A 13,905-nucleotide genomic window follows, 5' to 3' on the forward strand; every position below is an offset into this window, starting at 1 on the left:
GACAGAGACAGAGACGCAGACAGAGACAGAGTCAGAGACAGAGGAAAGAGAGAAAAAGAGAGAGAGAGAGAGAGAGAGAGAGAGAGAGAGAGAGAAAGAGAGAGAGAGAGAGAGAGAGAGAGAGAGAGAGAGAGAGAGAGAGAGAGAGAGAGAGATGCCAGCTCTACAACCATCTCGAGCATATGTTGCTGCTCACTTCTCCCCATGTGAAGATGAATGTAATTGGATCCACACAACACGGTCCCTGACATTGCCACAGGCACCAAGTGAGCATTTTTTATTTGAGAGGCTTTTGCTGAGCTGTAGCTACCCTTGGGCGCCTGTTTATGTTGAATCTAGAGGAAGTGAAGGAAATAAAAGCCAGAGAAAAACCAAGGTAGGCTGGCTTGAATGGAGCCTTGGATTTGTTGACCCAATGAATTGGAGGCCACAGTCAGAAGGCTCTGCCACTTGGTGGACATCTTTCCTGGCCCACATTTTTAATGAAGCCACCTTCCTATTTCTCATGTCAATTTGGAATAGTGAAAGGAGCTCTGTCACATCTGGACTATCCTATTCACATCTAGGCACCAGGATTTAGGCAGAGCATTCAGATACTGATGCCTCACCCTTCGATGACCTACTTCTTCTGTTTGTATTTCTATTTGTACATGTTGCCCCCCTCAAAAGAATGTAAGTTTGTTGAGGCCAAAACAGGTTTCATTTTTACCTTTGGATACACAGTGCCTAGTACCACAGTTGTTGGTGTAGAGGAGGTATTTAATAAATACTTTTAATTGACTGGTGAATGGGTTGGGATGGATTGCTAAACTGGAGAGTATGTAAAGAAGGTTGACCATAATAGTGGGATTCATTAAGATCATACTAGTCATGATGGAAAGAAGGCTAGACTTAAAATCAGAAAGACCAGTTTGAATTTCTGCCTGAGATCCTCACTAACTATGTGACCCTGAGTGATTCATTTAGCCTCAGTTTCCTTATCTGTTAAAATGGGAATAATAATAATGCCTCACAGAGTTGTTATTTGTGATGAGTCTAATGAAGTGATATGTCTAAAATGCTTTGCAAACTTTAAAGATCTAGTAAATAGTGGTAATCAGAGTTATACCATATGAGGGATGATGAAGGAAACTAGAGATTTTTAGCACAGAGAAAGGAAAAAAAGACTTGGAACAGAAGGAGTGAAATTACGACAGAATTAGGGGGCAGAGGCTTGAGAAACTGGGAAGTTGGCATCTGACTTTAAGAATTTCAAAGGTTTTTACATGAAAGAAAGCTTAGGCCTTTTTTTGGGAGGAGAGGGGAGAGGGGTTGGTTCCAGGAGGCCAAAACCCATTGTTATGGGAAGCAATAGTCAAGAGGCAATTTAGATTTCATATCAAGAGAAACTCCATAGCAGTTAGAATTGTCCCAAAATAAAATGGATCACCTATGAAAGCAGCAGATTCTCCCTCAATGAAGATCTCAAGTAGGATGGATGGTCATTTCCTAAACATGCTGAGGAGGAGTGTGATTTTTTTTTCCAAGTCCTGATTGAATTAAATAGGCTAAGGTCACTTTCAATATAATTCTTTTGGAAAATTATTTTTCTTCTCATCTATCTTAAATGCTTATTTCTTTCCATTGCTGTTTTAATCAAATAAAATATCCTACCTAAAATATTAATATGACTAGTTCTTTGGTTGTTTATTCATCTTGTGCTTAATGTAATAGTGAACCCTATATCCAGATCAATTACCCACTGTATGGACAGATTCTATGACTTATTAATGAATACTTGCTGTTAATTGAGAGTAAAGGCTTAGATGATTCTCTAGCTCTTGCTCTAAAATCTCCCATTCGTCATCGCCTACAAGGATATAAATGAAATATACTCTGCATAATGAGCACCTTATGGTGGGAGAAAACTTCCTTATGTGTAAAAATGAAACACTGAACATGATGATTTTTAAGGTCATTTTCGGTTTTAAATCAAAGGATACTATTAACCAAGACTCTATGTTTCATTCTCAAAGAGTGGAGTCTTAACCCGCAGTTTTGGGAATCAGGAAATATTGCCTAAAATGAACTATTAAAGACTGGTATAGTTGGAATGGGAAGGGGACAGATGCCGAAAACCAAGGTCCTATTGAGGAGATACCTTGTGACGCCACACCTCATGGACTGAAATGTGTCTTCTCCAAGTTCTTCCTTGGAACAAAGTTTGATCATTTTAATTTGACCACATTGAGTTCAGGTTGTTTTGATGTTATTCTTTCTATTTGCATTACTGAGGTCATTGTTGATCACTTTCCTGGTTGTACTTAAGTCATCTTGCATCAGTTATAAACGTCTTTCTCTGCTTGTTTCTAGTCATCATGCACAACATTTCTTACAACACAATAGCATTTCATTACATTCCTCTACCACAATTTATTTAATCAGTCCCAAGTTGATGAATAGCCATGTAATTTCCAGTTCTTTACTACCACCAAAATGTTGCTATGAATAGTTTGGTGCCTGCTTCATAGTATAAGCGCTCAATAATTGATTCAATTAATAATGGGAATTTACTGTTATCTTTGATACCCTTGGGACATATGCGAAAATATAGAATCTATGGGTATTCTATCTATATATGGATTACATGGATATTATATGGATATATATATGGATATTATAGTCACTCTTTTTGCAATAACTTCAAATTGCTTTCCACAATGGTTATATCAACTCATAGTTCCATAACCCTTCCAAGTTAACCATATTGGATCAACATCAAATTGCCAGAGTAAAGTGAAACTTGAGGGTTACTTTGATTTGCATTTCTCTTATTATTAGTGATTCGGAGCATTCCTTCATGTTTTTATTGGCAAGTTGCAGTTGTTCAGACAACTATTTGATTCCTGTCCTCTGATTGTTTGTCTTTTGGGGAATTCCTTTTGATTTTATTATATATATATATATATATATATATATATATATATATATATATATATTGCTTGTGTATTTCTGTGCTCCTGAAAGAATATAAGTATTGTGAGTTCCCTCTAAATGTCAGTTTCTTAGGCTAGATCCCTAGCCATTTGACTGTAGGATGCCATGTCCTTCAAAAATAAGAAGTTTGGGGTATCAGCTGGTGGGTGTGGGCTCTTCTGGCCAAGACTGACATCCACCTGGCATCTGTGTCCACCACCAGAGATGGGATAAGTTGAACTGGAACTTATTTATTCACTAGTGCCATAGAATCATGAGAAGCTAAGTGATGCAGTAGATAGAGCACTGGGTCTGGAGTCAGGAAGACCTGAGCTATGTGACCCTGAGCAAATCCTTTAACCCTGGTTGCCTCAGTTTCTTCCTCTGTAATATGAGCTGGAGAATGAAAGAGTAAAATATTTTTGTATCTTTGCCAAGAAAACCCCAAATGTGGTCCCAAGTGGCCACAAAGAATGGACACAACTGATATGTCTAAACAATAAAATAGAAACAGGGTATCATAAAGTTAGAAAGGACTTTAGAAAGCCACCTAACCCAATCTTCTTGAGTCCATCCCACCAAGATGGAATTACAATGGGGGAAACCCCACCTGGTAATCAGTGGACAGAAATCAAGGAACTCAAGGCTTTGAGGTTAAGCAGAGGTGGAGTATTATTAGAGAGATCTGTTAAGACAAGGCAAATTTAATTGTTAAAAAGAGTTCAAGTGTGTCCATGGGTCCAAGTTAAGATCAGTGAGGGAGCAGGCAAATAGAGGTAAATAGATAGTGTAGCATATAGAATGCTAAACTTTGGATCTAGAAGAACTGAGTTTGAATCCTACTTCAGACAATTCCAAAATGTCATCTTAAACCAAGTCATTTAACTTCTAAATTTCATTATCTATAAAATGAAAAGATTGGATTCCATTGCCTCCAAGATCCCCTCCACTCTGAACCCTTGATCTTTGGAATGAAGACAAAGAGAAGAAGCCAACTACTGTTTGGAGCCAATAGCACTTTAGGGAGCCACCTTGTCCTACTCATCTTCTCAAGACCCAGTAGAGCATAAACTCCCAGAGGGTCAGTGCTATTCTGTGGTCAATAAGTAAATAAGCAGTGGTCATGCTTCTGTGGTCAACTAAAGAACTGGATGATTTATTGTGATCTCATTAACTGACATCATGCCATTCCTTCTTACATGGACCAACTGTGCTAGCTGATGGTTGAATATTTCCTTACCCAGAAAGGATTGCACCCAGCACCTAAATCAGCAAACATTATTTTTGCTCAAACTTGTTATTTCTCCAGACTTGTGTGAAGCCACGAGGTCTTTTATCTGCCCTTTCTCAAGGACAATTCCCCAGTGCCATAATAATTGAAAATTAAGAATTTACAGTGTTATAATTAAATTGTCCCCTTTGAACCTTTGTCGACTGAAGCTGCATATTAACCACAGCCCGTTCAGACCAGGAATAGCAAGAAATATTCTGAACACCAACTGCTACAAGATAACATAACAAGCTTTGACAGCTTCCTAATTACCAGACTACTCAGTAGTTAAAAAGTCTTTAATACTAAAGCAATTCTCTTCTTTGCACATAAGTCAAAAGGTATAACTAATTTGCCATTTAATTGATATCTATATTGCTGTTATTTTTTAAAGAGTGAACACTCCCTTGATTTGTTTAACTATGAATTTATAACCTTTGTTCTGCATTGGGGAAATTATTAGAAAAAGGATTAGTCATCTTATCAACTGCTGTAATGGGAAGAATGGCTAAATGCAAAAATGGTTGCTTTGATGGTGATTTAACCTTTATCACATTCTACTCATTCTTCAGTGTCTAACTTTAATCCTACTTTTGCCTTTGCAATTCTTTCCTTAAATACTTTCTGCAAATTGTTGCCTCCCTCTTTTCTTAACTACTCTAGCCCTCATGTCCCATACTATTCAATTAAAGAGAGACCAGCAGTTTTTGTTTTTTCTTTCTTCTTGGTGGCAGACCTGCAAAATAAAGTTATATGTGTGGAAGGAAAAGTGAGGATGAGGGAGTCATGCCTTGGTTTTTACTCTATCAAGGAGTTTCATTTACATAATAATCAAATATTTTAAAAGTGAGGTGAACTTATAATTCAGCTCCTTTGTATACCTTTCTCCTTTCCCTCCTTACTTCCTTTCCTTCCTCCCTTTCTTCCTTCCTCTCTTCCTTCCTTCTCTTCTCTTTCCACCCTTCCTTCTCTTCTCCTTCCTTCTCTTCTCCTTCCTTCCTCCCTCCCTCCCTCCTTCCCTTCCCTCCTTCCTTCTTTCCTTCTTTCCTTCCTTCCTTCCTTCCTTGCTTCCTTCCTCCCTTCCTCCTTCCCTCCTTCCTTCCTCCTTTCTTCCCTCACTTCTTTCCTTCCTTCCTTCCTTCCTTCCTTCCTTCCTTCCTTCCTTCCTTCCTTCCTTCCTTGCTTCCTTCCTTCCTTCCTTCCTTCTTTCCTTCCTTTCTTCCTTCCTTCTTTCCTTCCTTCCTTCCTTCCTTCCTTCCTTCCTTCCTTATTTCATTGAGTGGATAGAGTACCAGACCTGGAATCAGGAAGATTCATCTTCCCGGATTCAAATCCAGCCTTAGACATTTACTAGCTGTGAGACTGTAAAATGAATTAACTCTTTGCCTCAGTTTCCTCATCTTTGAAATGAGCTAGAGAAGGAAGTGGCAAACCATTCCAGTATCTTTGCCAAGAAAAGCCCAAGTCTAGTTACAGAGTTGTACACAACTGAAACAATTTAACAACAAAAATTTAGTCCAGCCTCTCATGTTACAAAGAAAGAAAGTGAAGAGGTTAAATGACTTGCTAAAACTGATTGTGAGATACGACCCAGATTGAATTGCTTGCCAGCTCTGGGAGGAGGAAGGTAAGGAGGGTGGGAGACAATTTGAATCATATTATTTCGAAAAACTCATGAGGAAATTTATTACATGTAATTGGTTAAAAAAGGAAAATAAAACTAATTGCGAGAGACAGAATAGGAAAGAAAAAAGAGGGAAAACAGGGAAGTTAGAGGAGAGAAAGGGAGGAAGAGTGAGAGAAAACATTTTTAAGAATTACTGTGTTCCAAACACCATCTTAGGCACTAGGAGCATTACTATAAGCAAACAAGATAATCTCTACCCTAAAGGAGATAATAAACATAAAAATATGTTTATTTTTCTTCTTTTTTTAACTCTTACCTTCCATCTTAGAATCAGTTCTGTGTATTGGTTCCAAAGCAGAAAAGTAGTAAGAGCTAGGCAATGGGGTTTAAGTGACTTGCTCAGGATCACACAGCTATGAAGTGTCTGAGACCATATTTGAACCCAGGACCTCCTGTCTCTAGGTCCAGTTCTCAATCAACTCATCCCTCTGGTTGCCCAAGGAACTTTCATTCTAATGACGAAAAATGGCAAATGAAGGTGACATAGAAGCAGTTAGGACAGTGTTGTCGATGAGTGATGTAGCAGGCAAATAGGAGGACCCTGGCAGAGGTACAGACACTACCCATATGAGTGAAGTAAAGTATGACTGGGGTCCTTTCTGAAATGGTGGAAGGGATTCACACCTAGCTCCTCAGTTCCAAATCTAAGGGACAACAGGAAAAAGTGGATAAATCCCTTGCCATGGAGTTAGGACAATCTAGGATCAAATCTAATATTTGAGACCTTCACTAGGTATGGAACCTGAGCATATTACTTAATTTCTCTAGGCCTCAGTTTCCTCATCTGTAAAATGTGAGGTTCATTCCTGCTCTCTCTATAGAATCTTATTAAATCAAACGCTTTTTCTACTATGCTCTGGGGTCCTTTCATGACAAAATAGCAAATATAGGGGACCACTTGTGGTCCATGCCAGTTGTAACCTAAACTACAGAAAGGGAAATGATTTGAAAGAAGTTACTAGCATGGAGTCTGATCATGGATAGCCTTAAATGCCAAAGTTGAGTTTGTAATCCATCCCAGGGACAGTAGGGAGACACTAACTATTCTTGAGCAGGAGAGTAATATGGCATGAATTTTGTCTTTAGAAGGTTGTTTTTGCAACTGCTTAGAGGATGGATTAGAATGAAGACATACGAGAAACAAAAACCAAGTAAAACGTTTTTTACAGGGGCAGCAGGTAGCTCAGTGGATTGAGAGCTAGCCCTAGAAATGGGTAGTCCTGGGTTCAAATAACACCTCTTATATGTCTTAGCTGTGTGACCCTGGGCAAGTCACTTAATCCCTATTGCATAACCCTTACTCCTCTTCTGGCTTGGAACCAATATACCATGTTGGTTCTAAAATGGAAGGTAAAGGTTTAAAAAAAAAGTAACTCAAGAGAAAGATAAAGAAGGACTGAACTAGGATGGTAGCCAATATAAGTAGAAGGAATCAGAAGAATACAGGAAACAACATAAAAGTAGGGAGGGTAAGATACAGCAAGGCCTGATTATTGGTGGGCTGAGAAGGGGAGGGCAAAGGAAAAAAGTCTAGAGAGATTCTAAGATCATGAACCTGGGCCACTGGCCAAATGGATTGACTTTCTTGTACATTTCTCAACAGAGGATCACCATGTTCTCCCTCAGTTTGTAGTTTCATGAGAGTAATCCAAACCACCATTCTCACAAAAATGTGGTGGGTGGGGGCAACCACCCTTTCAAGTCCTTAAATATCCTTTCTATATATTCAAGCAATGGCAACTTTGATTTGCACTTGTGTTGGGTGCTTGGAGAGTTTCTCTGCAATCTTAGCATCATTATCTGTCTCATCCAAAATCAACTTAAGACTGGATTTTTCCACACAGTGCATTAAATTAAATGTTCTATTCTTTAAATATCTAATTAAACACATTTAGACCACATTTACTTTGTCTATGAATATATAATCCTTAGCAGCTACATTGCAATCAGTTAAAGTTTTCCCTACCCAAGGACTTGGAGACAGGCACATCTGTCTAAGTTTCCTCTTCCTTCTTCTCTGGTGTCTTTGTTTATTTGTTTTTCCAAGTCTCTTTTTTACTCATTCATTGGGACTTGGGGAAAGTCATGTGACAAGGACATTGAAGGGCAACTTCCACCCCCCACCCCCGCCCCAAACTCTTGTGGGAATGCTGGTTAGGATCAAGTTGTGTTCCTGAACCTTTAGGAATCTAAGACAAGGCTGGTCGAGGCACCTTTGAAATGGGCTCAGTTTCCCTCCCTTCCTCCAATTTTGCTAAGATTCAAATCCATGTCTCCTCAGAGGCACCACAAGAAGTGATTGGTTGTTTCTGCATAGCTCCTACCAAAATTCTTCACTAGCTTCTAAATTTCCATTTACAGTCTTCTTATTTTTTTTTAAACCCTTACCTTCCGTCTTGGAATCAATACTGTGTATTGGCTCCAAGGCAGAAGAGTGGTAAGGGCTAGGCAATGGGGGTCAAGTGACTTGCCCAGGGTCACACAGCTGGGAAGTGTCTGAGGCCAGATTTGAACCTAGGACCTCCCGTCTCTAGGACTGGCTCTTAATCCACTGAGCTACCCAGCTGCCCCCTACAGTCTTCTAATTTTGTCCTTTCAGAAGCCCCAAAAGAGAAAAGGAAGGAAATGCTATTGTTGATAGGAAAATACTAGAATGCATGAAGGATCTCTGATTTGGGGGAAGACGACTCAGGAACTCCTTTCACTAACAAAGAATGAGCTCTGCCTTTGACAGCGATAAATCCTGGGGACTGTGCGGAGCAATGGAGAGGTTACACAACCAAAAAAACTCACACTAGGCTAGTAACTCTTAGCAGTGTGATTTGAACCCAATATTCCTGACTGCAAGCCCAGCACTCAATCTTATGTCACTCTGTGCCACACTGACTCTTATCATGAGAAAATAAAATGTAAAATGTGTCTGAAAAAATGTGAGAGGCTCCAAATCCATAGAGTTATCATCTGTCACGAAGGAATAGGCAGGGGGAGTAATTACATTCCAGGTAACTGTAGCTTATTCAGTTGACATCATCCTTATCTACCCATTCAGCAGCTACAACATCATACTATTATGGAATTGTCAGTATGGGAAAAAAAACACACACACCATTCACTGGGTAGGAGGAAAAGACATATTTTATAAGGCAAGGAAGTACAGTGGGCAAAGCATTGTGCTTTGGCGTCAAAGACTTCGGGTTCAAGTCCTAACTTGGCAATTTATTATATATACATATATGTGTGTGTGAATGTGTGTCCATGTGCATGTGTATGTAAACTTATATATACATACATAGATAGTGAAATAAATAGATGGATGGTCAGATGGATAGATGAATATACAAACAGACAGGTGAAGCAAGCAAGCAGGCAGACTAACAGACAGATAAATGGATACACAGATGGATATAGATCAATAGATGATAGAGACATAAATGGATGAATAGAGGTATATAGACTCAGTAGATAGACAGAAGAAAGAAAGAAGGAAGGAAAGAAGGAAGGAAGGAAGGAAGGAAGGAAGGAAGGAAGGAAGGAAGGAAGGAAGGAAGGAAGGAAGGAAGGAAGGAAGGAAGGAAGGAAGGAAGGAAGGAAGGAAGGAAGGAAGAAAGAAAGAAAGAAAGAAAGAAAGAAAGAAAGAAAGAAAGAAAGAAAGAAAGAAAGAAAGAAAGAAAGAAAGAAAGAAAGAAAGAAAGAAAGAAAGAAAGAAAGAAAGAAAGAAAGAAAGAAAGAAAGAAAGAAAGAAAGAAAGAAAGAAAGAAAGAAAGAAAGAGAAAGGAAGAAAGGATTAAAGAGAAAGGAAGAAAGGATTAAAGAGATAGATAGATAGATAGATAGATAGATAGATAGATAGATAGATAGATAGATAGACAAATCACTCAGCCTTTCTTGGCCTCTTTTTCTCCATCAGACTGAGGAATTAGAAATGAGACTTCTAAATGTTTCCAGCTCTAAATCTGTGAATGTAGCTCTTTAGGTTTTCAGGGGAAATCTGCAATGTTTTTAAAAATGGCTACAAGGGCTCATTTGCAGATGATTTTCTCTCTGGTCCCAATTCTCCCTATCATATAGGTCTAATCATTCCGGTTTCTTCAGTGAGATAGAATGTTTTCCTGGGTGAGGTTTGGGAACTTGGAATTGTTCAGAGGAGATGGAATATAGAGCTGGGGAACAGGCCTGCATAAGGGCCCCTTAGGGAACTTAAGTGCAATTTCAAGGTCAAAGGACTCTGCTGGGGAGAGGGTCATTGTTTTGCTTTCCATCCCTCAGCTCACTGCAGGAGTGCTCCCAGCTGTCCTCTTATGCATGAGGTCAGGGAGGAAAGAAACCCTGTCAAATAAAACAAAGAAGGAAGGCATGATCAAAGCTCAGGAAATCTTACTAGAAAAGACATTGATTAAAGTTGTAAGCAGGTTTCCTCCCATTTCTCTAAAAGTACTAAAAGGAATATTTCTGAGATGCAATCTTATCAGAAGGGAATATTTAGTTTCCTTCTAACTTTAGTCTGTATAACCCTGGACAAGTCTTTTAACCACTCTCAGCCTCAGTTTCCTTCTCTATAAAAGTAGGAGTGACTAGATGACCTCCAAATTGCCTTACAGATCTAAAATGATCAGATAGTATATTTCCTGGTAATTCTGTTGCCATTTTTATCCATAGCTAATCATCAGCCTGTAATTGTCATGTTTGAATACAAAGATCTAAAGTATGAATATACTTTGTGAATGCATGAGGGACAAAGGTCCTACGAATCCTCTCTCCCTTCATCTGTGAAGAACTGGCCTGGATCTAGGTGTGCAGATTGATGCTACATGTCTCCCGAAGGTCGCCTATGTTTCTTGCCAGTTAGATCCTTCAAATAAGGACTACCTTCACTAAATCCAGCCAAGAATGGTCTCCTGTAGAGAGGACCGGTGATATCTAAAGCTCCTATGAAATCGATGCCTGTTTTCCAACTACTGATCAAAGGATTACATTTGTGATCCTAAATTCCTGGAAAGGAGAGGGTCTGCCATCTCCAAAAGGGAAGCCCGGGAAAGAAAGCGAGGTCAACTTGCTCACTGGCTTTCCCGTTGTCTCCATTGTGACCCGATGGCAATATCTATGAAATTGGAACCAAACTCCAAAGTACAGAAAAGTGAGTTAAAACTATGGATCTCTTGCTGGCTTCTGAAGCCACAACTATTATATTTTCCAGTTTCTGAAAGAACTGGGCTACTTTTTTGCCTTTACTTAATAACCACTATGCTAATAAATTAAAAGTTCTTTGATATTCAAGGGCATATATACCCACATCTAAACATATTTATATATTGTAATAAGTATACCTAATGTGGTCCTGCTTATATCCTTATCTTCCTAATAATGATCCTAAAAGTATTTTTTATTTTTACGATTACATTTGAGAGACAGAATATCTTCATGAGATAATTGCTCCTAGCATTATCATCGGTCCCATTTTCCTGATGAGGAAATAGCCTTTCTGAAAAGTTAAACAATTTGCCCATGGTGAAACAGCCAATGACCCTCTGGATCAGGATTCAAACCCATACCCATCTTTTTCTGACACTTCAAACTTTCCTGGGGAAAAGCTATCATTTCCCTAAATGACATCAATGACTCAAGAAGCAATATGGTCTAGTGAATGGAGAATTGATCCAGAAATCACATACCTGTATTCCAACTATGCCTCTAATATACATTGTTGGACAAGTAATTTGACCTCTCAGTAGCTCCAAGAAACTCTCTAAGACTCTAAATTGTGAATCAGTTTTATTCCTTAGATATTTTCAATTATATCTGACTCTTTGTGACTCTAATTGAGGTTGGCTTTTTTTTTTTGGCAAAGACACTAGAGTGGTTTGCCATGTTAATTTTGCAGTTGAGAAAACTAAGACAAGCAGGATTAAGTGACTAGTCCATATTCCTACAGCTAGTAAGTGTCTAAGGCCAGATTTGAAACTTATGAAGATGAGTCTTTCTGACTCCAGACGCAACACTCTATCCACATGACAGTTACTAGTATATACTGAAGTATGGCATTTTTACACAGGGATATCCCTATATTAATGAAATCAGAAGTCTAAATTGGAAAAGAAATGAGTGAGAAAGTTTTTGAATTACTAGTCTATCTCATAGCACTTGGACTTTTTGCACACTCAGAATTTTGGGGATACTCTGACAGTCACATTCCTCTTATTGCCCTTCACTTGCTATATGGCACAGCCAATAAATTATATGCACTTTTCTACCCTCATATTTTTGTTTGTGCTCATTCTACCTGGAAGGTCTTCCCCATTGTCAGCAGCTGCTGATGTCTGGTCCATCCTTCCAGGCACCAATAAAATGTCATTTCATTGAACTAAAGAAATTATTATTATGAGTTATCGGATTAAATATGTTGCTTATCCATCCCAATACATACCTAAATAAAACTTTTTATACTACATTCACAATATATGGTTATTCAACCTTGACATGGAAATCTTCAATGATGGGAAACGTACATAACCTACTGAAGTGGCCCCATCAATTTGGAGATAACTCTATTAAGAAGCTTCTCTTTATGGCAAGCTAAAACTTACTTCCTATCAAATCTTACCCATTTTCTTAATTTTGCCCCCTGTGATGAAGTGCAACAAATCAAATCCCTTTTCTATGTGACAATACTTCACATAGAAGATGATACCATCATGTCTATGTAAGTCTTCTCTTTGACAGGCTAAATATTCCTTCTTCCTTTAACCAAGCATCATCTGCCATGCTTTTCACATATCCTATAATCCCACGGGACACTCTACAGATGACCAATTAATTTCCTACAATATGGCACCTGAAACTATACACAATACCCCACATAAGGTCTTGTTAGAGCAGAATATAGAAAAGAACTCTCTAACAATGGCCTAAAATGGTACCTTGGATGGGGGGGGGGTTGGCTGCCCAATTTTACCTCTAATTTATATTCAACTTGCTTTTGCACTAAAGTCCTCAAATACTTTTTAGATACACTGCATGCTTTCTTCAATTTTTAGGATGAATGTTCAGAACCCCAGTATTACAGATCCATGTCCAATTTCATATACTCAGAAGAATTAGTCCAACATTCTTTTGAGACCCTGTTGGATTCGGATTCTGACCTCTCATAAGTTAAATATCCCTCTCAGTTTTGTGGTATCTGAGAATTTGATAAACATGCCTTATAGAATGGAATAAAAACCATTTATTCAATTGAGCAGGCACAGTGTACCCAGTTTTATTCAACAGTTGGTCAACTGAGGAAAACCACATTCATTGTGAGGTAGTTTCCACCTCTTTCAATGAGTCAAAGCAGCTTTTGTACATCAGTGAGCAGGGAAAGAAAATTTTCTGAACTAGAACATACAGAAGGTTTGCTATAGAGTCAGCATTTAAATATTCTGTCACAAAACACAGACTGATGAAGCTCATAAACTTCAAGAATATCTAACGTCACTTAAATTGGACCTTTTTCAACAGTTGGACAATATCTTTCTGGAAAAGGGAGAGAGAAGGTTACTTAAGTTTTGGGGATTTTGTGACTTCAAGACACAGGAAAAAGACAGTTTTGTAATACTAAAGCCAAGCAGGCTTCTACATATATATGTCATGAAAGAACCTTCAAAATAAATCAATGAAACAAGGATATATTTCCAATATACTCCACAAAGGGCATTCGCTCAAGTTCAATGGAATCATTCAGGATTATTTTGAGGGTTCTAGCCAGTCAACCAGTTTGGAATCTATTCAACTCTAATGCCCCTTTTCTAACTCTCATATCCCCATCTAGTTGGACAGCTACTTTTACTTCTTCCATGAAACCTTTCTTGATCTCCCTAATGGACTGCCATCTTTCCTTCCTCTCCCCATCAGGGCTTTGAAATCTGAATCTATAAGCCCAAGCAATTTGGCTGAGTTCAGATTACATCAACAGACTTTGGTTGGGATTGGCCTAAACAATGAAGTTACTGGGCATTAT

At 38.6% G+C, this 13,905-nt stretch overlaps 1 protein-coding gene across 2 annotated transcripts in view; it reads left to right on the forward strand.

Annotated features, from left to right (window-relative positions):
* The window catches only part of TAFA1 (TAFA chemokine like family member 1), a 551,542-nt gene that overhangs the window by 324,551 nt on the left and 213,086 nt on the right, over positions 1-13,905 (forward strand). The window lies entirely within an intron of this gene.

The sequence above is a fragment of the Monodelphis domestica genome, chromosome 7, assembly GCF_027887165.1.
Source record: "Monodelphis domestica isolate mMonDom1 chromosome 7, mMonDom1.pri, whole genome shotgun sequence".
In the NCBI taxonomy this organism is placed as follows: domain Eukaryota; kingdom Metazoa; phylum Chordata; class Mammalia; order Didelphimorphia; family Didelphidae; genus Monodelphis; species Monodelphis domestica.